Consider the following 9,542-nt stretch of genomic DNA (forward strand, 5'->3'; position numbering starts at 1 on the left):
ACATAAACCCAACCTCTGGGAATTGTGGTAGTAGCATCCAGAAACCACCCATTCAGGCCAACAATTTTGAGCTCAAGCCACAGCTAATATCATTGGTGGAAAATCATTGTTCCTTTGGAGGAAGTGCTAATGAAGACCCAAACCAACATCTCACAAAATTCCTGAGAATTTGTGACACTGTGAAGTCCAATGGAGTCCAGGAAGATGCCTATAAATTGCTCTTGTTCCCATTTTCACTTAGGGACAAGGCAGCTAAGTGGCTGGAATCATTCCCAAGGGGGAGTCTAACCACATGGGATGAGGTGGAAGGCAAATTTCTGGCACGTTTCTACCCTCCACAAAAGGTCAATAGGCTTCGATCTGAGGTCCAGACTTTTAGACAACAAGATGGTGAAACTCTCTACGAGGCATGGGAGAGATTCAAGGACTTGACAAGGAAATGCCCACCAAACATGTTCCATGATTGGGTGCAATTGCACATCTTCTATGATGGGCTCTCTTATGAATCAAGGAAGGCTGTAGACCATTCATCAGGAGGTTCATTGAACAAGAAAAAGACCATGGAAGAAGCCATTGAAGTGATCGAGACAGTGGCTGAGAATGAGTACTACTATGCATCAGAAAGGCACAACACTAAGGGAGTCATGGAGCTGAACCATGTTGATACAATTCTAGCCCAAAACAAGGTGTTTGCCAAGCAACTAGCAGAGCTTACCAGGCAATTGGAAACAAAGCAAGTGGCTGCAATACACACACAAGATCAAGAGGAAGTAGGCATTGAAGGAGGTGATTGGGATGAGGTTAACTATGTGGGAAACCAACAAAGGCAATCATATGATCCACACTCCAACACTTACAACCCAGGCTGGAGAAACCACCCAAACTTTGGGTGGGGAAACCAACAGACGCAACCACAAAACCACAAACCTTACAACCACAACCAACAAAACAATTCCACATACCAAAACTCCAACCAAAGATCATACCAAGCCACACAAAACACTTACCCCCAATCATCATATCATGGCCAAAATAATCAACATACCCAACCTAATCCGAACCAACAATTTCAAGATCAATTAAACCGGATGGAAGGAATGGTGGCAACCATGAGCCAAGACATAATTGAATTGAAGAGCTTCAGGGATGATGTGAGAACTACCTTAAGAAACCATGGTGAAAAACTCAAAAGGTTGGAATCTCAAGTAGGAGAGCTATCTCAACAAGCACCCAAATCAACTGCAGTGTTCCCTAGTGACACAGAAAAGAATCCTAAGGGGGAACAAAAGAGAGTAAGATTGGAAGAGTGCAAGGCCATCACCATATTGAAGGAAGTCTCAGAAGAAGAAGGAATCAGGTCCTCACAGCAGGAACCAGAAATCTTGAAAGAAGATGTGGAAGAAGTTAAGCAGGAAAGTGGAACTGAGCAAGCCAAGGATTTGCAAAAAGGCATGATGGAAGTATACCAACCAAAAGCACCATTTCCTGAGAGGTTAGGAGGAGGTGAAAAAAGGAAAACCTATTCAAGGTTTCTAGAGACATTTAATTCTCTGCATGTCAATATTCCCTTTCTTGAGATTCTTCATCAAATGCCCACACACATCAAGTATTTAAAGGAATTGTTAAGCAAGAAAAGAGTTTTGAAGGGAGGACAAACGGTAACAATGAACAAAGAATGCAACGCTCTCATCAAGAAGGACACACTCTCTAAGAAAACGGACCCAGGAAGTTTTCATATCCCTTGCATCATAGGGGAAACAAAAATTGACAGAGGATTCTGTGATCTAGGAGCTAGCATAAATGTGATGCCTCTAACTCTTATGAAGAGGCTACAACTGAACGAGGTGAGATCCACTGATGTAATCATACAACTGGCTGACAAAACTCAGAAGCAAGCTGAAGGGGTAGTTGAAAATGTGCTGGTGAAAGTAGGAGATTATTATTTCCCCACAGACTTTGTCATTGTGGACATGGAGGAAAGCTATTTACACCCTATCATTCTGGGCAGACCATTTCTAGCCACTACTAGAGCGCTCATAGATGTAGAACAAGGAGAACTAATTCTGAGAATACATGATGAACAGCTCATTTTCAAAGTCTTCAAACCTGCATCTGAGCCTGAACCAGAATCTGAAAAGCCCAAAGATGATAGTAGCCATCCATGTTTGGAGGAAAGTAATCCAGCAGCTGAGACTCTAAAACAGTCATTGGAAGGCAAACAAGAGTTGCAAGAGTTAGAGCCACAAGAATCAGTGGAAACAGATCAGAAGGATCCTCCTGACATAAAGGTCAATGAAGAAATCCTCAAGAGAAAGGGAAGAGTGATAGGGAGATTGCCAAGAGGATGGAGAAACAAGAAATTTCCCACTGAAGGTTTTTCTCCAGGAGATAAAGTGATCTCAAGTCATTATCTGCCAATCCCACCTGGCCTCAAGACCATTCCTTCTCAGCTCCCTCAAGTGTTCACAATCAAGAAAGTTCTTTCTTTGGAACATTTAGAGGTCATGAATGAATCAAGAGGGGACGTTTTCATAGTGAGAGGAGAGGACGTCAAGCACTACAATCCACCCTAACAAGGGACAACCGTCAAGCTAGTGACGTTAAAGAAGCGCTTCATGGGAGGCAACCCATGTTTTTAGTATCCTTAATCTTTAGTGCTTTGCTTTACATCTAATAAAGAATGGTTTCTTATGCATGAACTTGAACCCTCAGGACAACTATTGATTAAGTGCACTAAACCGTGCATGTAAATTACAATTGGTCTCTAAGTTTGGTGTGCCTGATGGCACTCCCAAATCTTACTCAAATCGAATTCCATCTTTCATTCAAGGTGCACAACCAAACATTAAGTTTGGTGTTCTTTTTGAACACAGTTTATGAAAAGCAAGAAGTTCCTCTGGATTTCAAAATTCATGACAAGTATACCATTCACATGTTTTAATGCTTTAGTTTCAATTACTTAGGGTAGTCACTTTGTTTAGAATCAAAGAGCCAAGGTGACTATGATTTATTAGAAATATGCACACTCATTAAGGACAACCAATATGGATTTCATGTCATCAGGAGACTTAACCAAAAACTAAGTTTGGTGTCCAAATAATAAGTGTGCATTCATGTAGAAGTCACGGCTATAAGCTCATAAAGACAAGCATTGATTTACATGTGCAAATACTATTCATAATTCACATGGACCGAAAAATGATAGCAAATTTGTTTGTTTGTGCAGGTACAAAAGAAAAGACAAAAATGGAGGAAAAAGACAAAGGAAGCACAAGTGGTCAAAAAGAGGCAGGAAGCAAGAAGAAGCAGGATCCCAAGAATTAAGAAGAACCAAGCAATAAATAAGAGGTGGTCTCGTTCCTTAATAATCAAATGATAATTGGTGAATTGTCTTTATGAACGTGTTTTCATCATCAGTCATTTAAGTGTTAGGTGGAGTTTTTTTTTTATGAGTCATTTTTTTTAGTATGTGTGTTTGTTAAGTGCTTTGAATAAAGTGAATGCCTAGATGTTTGGATATAACTTCACCTTCTTAAACAAGTGCGTGCCATGCTTGTTCTGTTTCCAAAAATAAAAGAAAAGTTTGAACAAAAGTAACCGGCTAAATTAGTGACAAATCAAGTAGAATTAAGTGGTGGTATGCATGCTTGATTGTTTAGTCACATCACTAAAATTTGAGTGTAGAATTATCATTTTTTATGTAGAAGTAAAAATTGTCTATGGATCTTGATGAATAAATGTCTTTGGCCATGAAAAAGAAAGAAAAAGGAAAAGAAAAAGCCACGGAAAAAGGCAACCAAAAAGCAAAAAAATTGAGAAAATAAGCTAGGCACCAATGGTTTGAACTCCTGAGACAAATGCTTGTGGTGTTTATGTATTAAGGATATGCTTGGATGAATAGGTTCTGAGGAGTGTTTCAACACTTGGTAACTTGGGTTAACTAACCCGGGATTATCAACCAAAAGTCCATTATCAAGAGCAACCTCAATACAAAACATTTAGTCACACAAAGAGGTGCTGGGCACCAATGTCTCAAGAAGAAATGTGAACTAAAATGCCTAAAGTGGATATGTGTAGTGCACTGATAAGAAAAAGAAAATGCCAAAGGCTTGTGCAACACATGACACTAAGCAAGCAAGGAGCAAAAGAAGCTCTAAGAAAAAGAAAAGAAAAACAAAAGAGAAGTGCCAAAGACATAAGAATAACAGGAGGCCATAGCAATTTTTGACGGATGCAATGAAAAAGTGATAATCCTACCTGATAAGTATGAAAAGGTGATGCTGCAACTTTCTGCATAGAACCCTTCTGATGAACTTCAATTGCTTGCTAATATAGCCAATGTAATTACTTTCTGTTCATACTTTCTTCTCAAATAACTCAGGACTTGCTTAGGGACAAGCAAGTATTAAGTTTGGTGTTGTGATGCCAAGGCATCATAGGCTAGTTTCACTAGCATTTTTCTGTTAGTTTTAGTTGTTTTATGCATTTTCTTGAGCTTAAAGTAACCAAAAATGGTTAAATGAAGAACAAAGTAATGAACCATCCAAACAATATGATTTTGATGCAAATTCCATGAGTTTTAGTTATATTACTTAAATGCTATGAATGAAAGATTTCTCATGAAATTTTGCAAGACTTTGATGCAATTGTTTGGATGATTTCAGGGAAGAAGAGGCTAAGCAAGGAAGCAACAAAATCAATAAAGGAAGCTTGTATATCACATGTGGAGTTTAAGTTCCAGTTTAAGCCTAAACTGGAGCTTAAACGCCAAAATCATGAAGGATAAGAAATGCTGGGATTGAAGTTTAACCTCCAGTTTGACCTCAAACTGGAGGTTAAACGCCAGAATGAAAAGCCTCACTTAAGGAGCATTCCACGTTTAACCTCCAGTTTGACCTCAAACTGGAGGTTAAACGCCAGAATGAGTATGCCAACCAGGGAGGAGTTCCACGTTTAACCTCCAGTTTGACCTCAAACTGGAGGTTAAACGCCAGAACCAGGAAGAGTACCAGGGGCCATTCCACGTTTAAGCTCCAGTTTGACTCAAACTGGAGCTTAAACGTGTTCGATAGTTTTTTCACTCCAGGGTTGCTCTCTCCATCTCCACGTTTAACCTCCAGTTTGACCCCAAACTGGAGGTTAAACGTGTTCGACACCTCCAGGGCCACCATTCCAAGCTTCCACGTTTAACCTCCAGTTTGACCTCAAACTGGAGGTTAAACGTGTTCGACCTCCAGTATGCCTACACCCCTTTCCACGTTTAACCTCCAGTTTGACCTCAAACTGGAGGTTAAACGTGTTCGACCTCCAGGATGCCTCATTCCTTTTCCACGTTTAACCTCCAGTTTAACCTTAAACTGGAGGTTAAACGTGTTCGACTACATTACTCTCCAGGGCTACCTTCTTCCATTTCCACGTTTAAGCTTCAGTTTAACCTTAACTGAAGCTTAAACGTGCTTCTACAAATGGCCTCACTGGAAGTGTCTGGCGTTTAAGTTGCAGTTTAAGCTTAAACTACAACTTAAACGCCACTCTTGAAAAGGGTTTCTGGGCCAAAAATATTGTGATTTAAGTTAGTCTTTGAGCACAATTATTAACTTAAACTTACTTTGGTATGAAACCCAATTGAATATCATGGTTTATGGGATTGGGCCTGAAGGATTGATGAGTTTGAAATCTCAATTTATTGAGTCATGTGTCATTATTTGATTATCACTAAGTTGGCTCAATAAATGTTACAGGATCTGGATCAACAACCTCATCAAGATTATGGATCATAAACCCAAGGCAAAAGGAAAGCAAGGAGAGGCCTCAAAGCCCAAGAAGCACAACTGAAGCTCAATATAGAAAGTGTATAAATAGGATAGAAGTTAAGTTAGAAAGGACCCGGGACTTTTCACTTTTAGCTAGTTTCCTTTTCTTTGTAATTGAATTCAGAGCTATGATTCACTAAACCCCCTTTCATTGGGTTAGGGAGCTCTATTGTAATTCAATGAATCAATAATAGTTTATCTTCTTCTTCAATCTTTTCTCTTGAATTTTGTTAGAAAGCTTCTCGATCTAATTCCATTGAGTAGTTGTCTTGGGAAAGAGACTACTCATACTTGGAATCCTTCGGAGCCTTGGGAAAGGAATGGAGGATTCATGCTAGAGAAGCTTTCTCACAGTGGATTGGATTGGGGTTTGGATGGATATTGTGACATGTAATCCTACCAAATTGTGGTTCATGAAATTGTGTGGTATAATCAGTGATCAAGCATCATCTCTTCTTATGAACATTTAAACCAAGGGATTGGGAATTTGTTTGTTTTTAGAGAGCATTGGTGAGCCAAGGAATTGGGATCCAATCATATAAGATTGCCAAGCAAAATTCAATGAATGCATTGGTTGAGGAAGAGATTTACATGTTTTGATTCGGAGATTTCAATATCTCCTAAACCCAATGAATTCCCCATTTCTGATTTCCACTTTCTCTTTACATTCTGCAATTCAATTCTTGCAATCATCCCCATTCCCTTTTAATTTCAGCAATTTACATTCTGCTCTTTAATTCATGCAATTTAAGATTCAGCCATTTAATTTTCTTGTCATTTACTTTTCCCGCCAATTTTACATTCCGCAATTATCATCTCAAATCTTGATTCCGCTCAACTAGAACACACTTCTAATCCGAATTGCTCACTCAACCAATCCTTGTGGGATTCGACCTCACTCTATTGTGAGTTTTTACTTGACGACGATAACCGGTGCACTTGCCGGAAGGAATTTTGCCGATCGTGCAATTTCCTAAATCGTAGCATAACACATTTATGCGCATCAATGCCTCTTTTTGAGATCTTATGACCAAGAACCACCCCCTCTATAACCATAAAATGGCATTTCTCCCAATTCAAAACAAGGTTGGTTTCTTGGCATCTCTTTAGCACCAAGGCCAAGTGATGCAAGCATTTACAATATGAATCACCAAATACAGAGAAGTCATCCATAAACGCCTCAATGAATCTTTCAATCATGTCTGAAAATATGAAGAGCATGCACCTTTAGAATGTTGCAGGTGCATTGCACAATCCAAAGGGCATTCTCCTATAAGCGAAGACACCATATGGACAAGTAAATGAGGTTTTCTCCTGGTCCTTGGGGTCTACAACAATTTGGTTATAACAAGAATAACCGTCCAAAAAGCAATAATATTCATGTCTGGCCAATCTTTCAAGCATCTGATCCATGAAAGGTAGGGGGAAGTGATCCTTCCTGGTAGCTTCATTAAGCTTCCTATAGTCAATGCACATGCGCCAGCCAGTCACTATTCTTGTTGGTATCAGCTCATTATTCTCATTTGGCACAACAGTGACCCCTCATTTCCTAGGAATTACTTACATAGGGCTTACCCAAGGGCTGTCTGAGATGGGGTAAATCACCCCTGCTTGCCACAACTTCAACACCTCTTTTTGGACTACTTCATTCATGGTTAGGTTCAGCCTTCTTTGTTGCTGTCTTGAGGGCTTAGCACCTTCTTCGAGTAGGATCTTGTGCATGTACATTGAAGGACTAGTTCCCTTTAAGTCGGTAAGTGTCCATCTTATAGCATCTTTGTGTTGTTTCAGCACTTGGATAAGCTCTTGTTCTTTCTCCTTACTCAAGCTTGAGTTAATGATCACTGGGTAAGTGTTGTTGTCACCCAAATAAGCATATTTCAAACTTGGAGGTAAGATCTTCAGCTTTAGTTTTGGTGCCTCCACTTCCTTGTTATCCGTGTGGTCCAGCATGATTGAATTCTCCATGATTCCTTGTGGGGGTTCTCCTCCTGGTGCTTGTTGCTCTAGCTCCATAGTTTCTCCACATTGTTCTTCTTCCAAAACCCCTTGAACTATCTGTTCTATGGTATCCAGCATCATGCATTCTCCTATGGATTCCTTAGGGTAACTCATTGCTTTGAAGACATTGAAGACCATCTTCTCTTCATGTAACCTCAAGACTAGTTCCCCTTATTGCACATCAATGATGGCTCCAGCAGTAGCTAGGAATGGACTTCCTAGGATGATTGATGTGTTAGCTTCTTCTTCCATATCCAGCACAACAAAGTCAGCTGGGAAAATGAACTCTCCCACCTTTACCAACAAATCTTCCACCACCCCATGTGGAAACACTTGAATGTTCTGTCGGCCAATTGGAGTGCCATTCTTGTTGGTTTGGCTTCCTGAATTTTCATTCTTCTCATCATAGTCAAGGACATGAGATTGATGCTAGGTCCCAGGTCACACAATGCTTTCTCAATGTTGATATCCCCTATGATGTAGGAAATTTGGAAACTCCCAAGGTCTTTCATCTTCTGAGGAAGCTTCTTTTGTATGATGGCACTGCACTCCTCAGTTAACACTAGGGTCTCTTTTTCTCCCCAGTTCCTCTTTCTTGTCATGAGCTCTTTTAAGAATTTGGCATAGAGTGGCATTTGCTCTAATGCCTCAGCAAAAGGTATGTTGATTTGGAGCTTCTTGAAGATCTCTAAGAACCTAGAGAACTGGCTATCTTTCCCATCCTTCCTTAGCCTTTGTGGATATGGTACCTTTGGCACATAAGGTTTTAGAACTGGCTTTGATGAGGATGGTGCATGGGTCTCTTCTTCCTTCATGTCTTCAGGCTCCTCTGCAGCTTTCTTTTCTTGGTTGCTCTGACTTGGGGGGTGTTTCTTCTACAACTTTTCCACTTCCAAGTGTGATGGCTTTGCATTCCCCTCTTGGGTTGGCCATGGTATCACTGGGAAATGTATGTATGGGCATTAGAATTTGCTTAGATAAAATCCCTACTTGTGCTTCCAATTTTGAGATTGATGCGCCCTGATTCTTTAGATTTGATCTGTATTCTTCTTGGTTAGCATCTATCTTTCTTTCAGCCTGTGTTTATCTCTCCAAAAGAGTGGAAATAGATCCTGTTAGCAGTGATGACAGTTGTGCTATTGCAGCCTCCACTTTCTCAAAATTGCTCTTGATTTTACATGGTTGCATGGTTAGGGCTTATGTGTCTTGATGGTGGTTATTGTATGTTTGTTGGATGGAGTGGTATGATATGTTTTGTGAATTGTGGTAAGGTCTGTTGTTACCTGATTGATGGTTCGGGTTGTGATTATTGTATTGGTTAGATGGGTAAGGTTTGTTGTGATCTTGGTTGTGGCTCTGTTGGTTCCCCTACCCAAAGTTTGGGTAGTTCTTCCATCCTGAGTTATATGTGTTGGAGTTGGGATCATATGGTGGTCTAGAAGGATTGTTCACATAGTTAGCTTGCTCCCATTCATATTCAACTTCTGGTGCATCTCCTTCTTGTTGAAGGGCTTGGTCTTGAATAGCTGAGACTTGATTCTTCTCCATCTTTTTGGTTAAGGCTGCTAGTTGCGCAGTGATCACTTTGTTTTGGGCCAACAAGGCATCCATGGAATTTCTTCAATGGTTTTCTTCTTGTTGAGTGAGCCTCCAGAAGAATGATCTACTGCTTGTTTTGACTCATAGGATAGCCCTTCATAGAAGATGTACAGTTGCACCCACTCATTG

The 9,542-nt window shown here is 40.1% G+C and overlaps 1 non-coding gene across 1 annotated transcript; it reads right to left on the reverse strand.

Annotated features, from left to right (window-relative positions):
• Positions 1-350: 350 nt before the first annotated feature.
• Positions 351-454, reverse strand: LOC148564449 (small nucleolar RNA R71). The gene has a single exon (XR_015885322.1). It is a non-coding gene; the product is annotated as a small nucleolar RNA R71 (small nucleolar RNA).
• Between the last annotated feature and the right edge of the window lie 9,088 nt (positions 455-9,542).

The sequence above is a fragment of the Arachis ipaensis genome, chromosome B5, assembly GCF_059453495.1.
Source record: "Arachis ipaensis isolate K30076 ecotype BB chromosome B5, ASM5945349v1, whole genome shotgun sequence".
Lineage (NCBI taxonomy): Eukaryota > Viridiplantae > Streptophyta > Magnoliopsida > Fabales > Fabaceae > Arachis > Arachis ipaensis.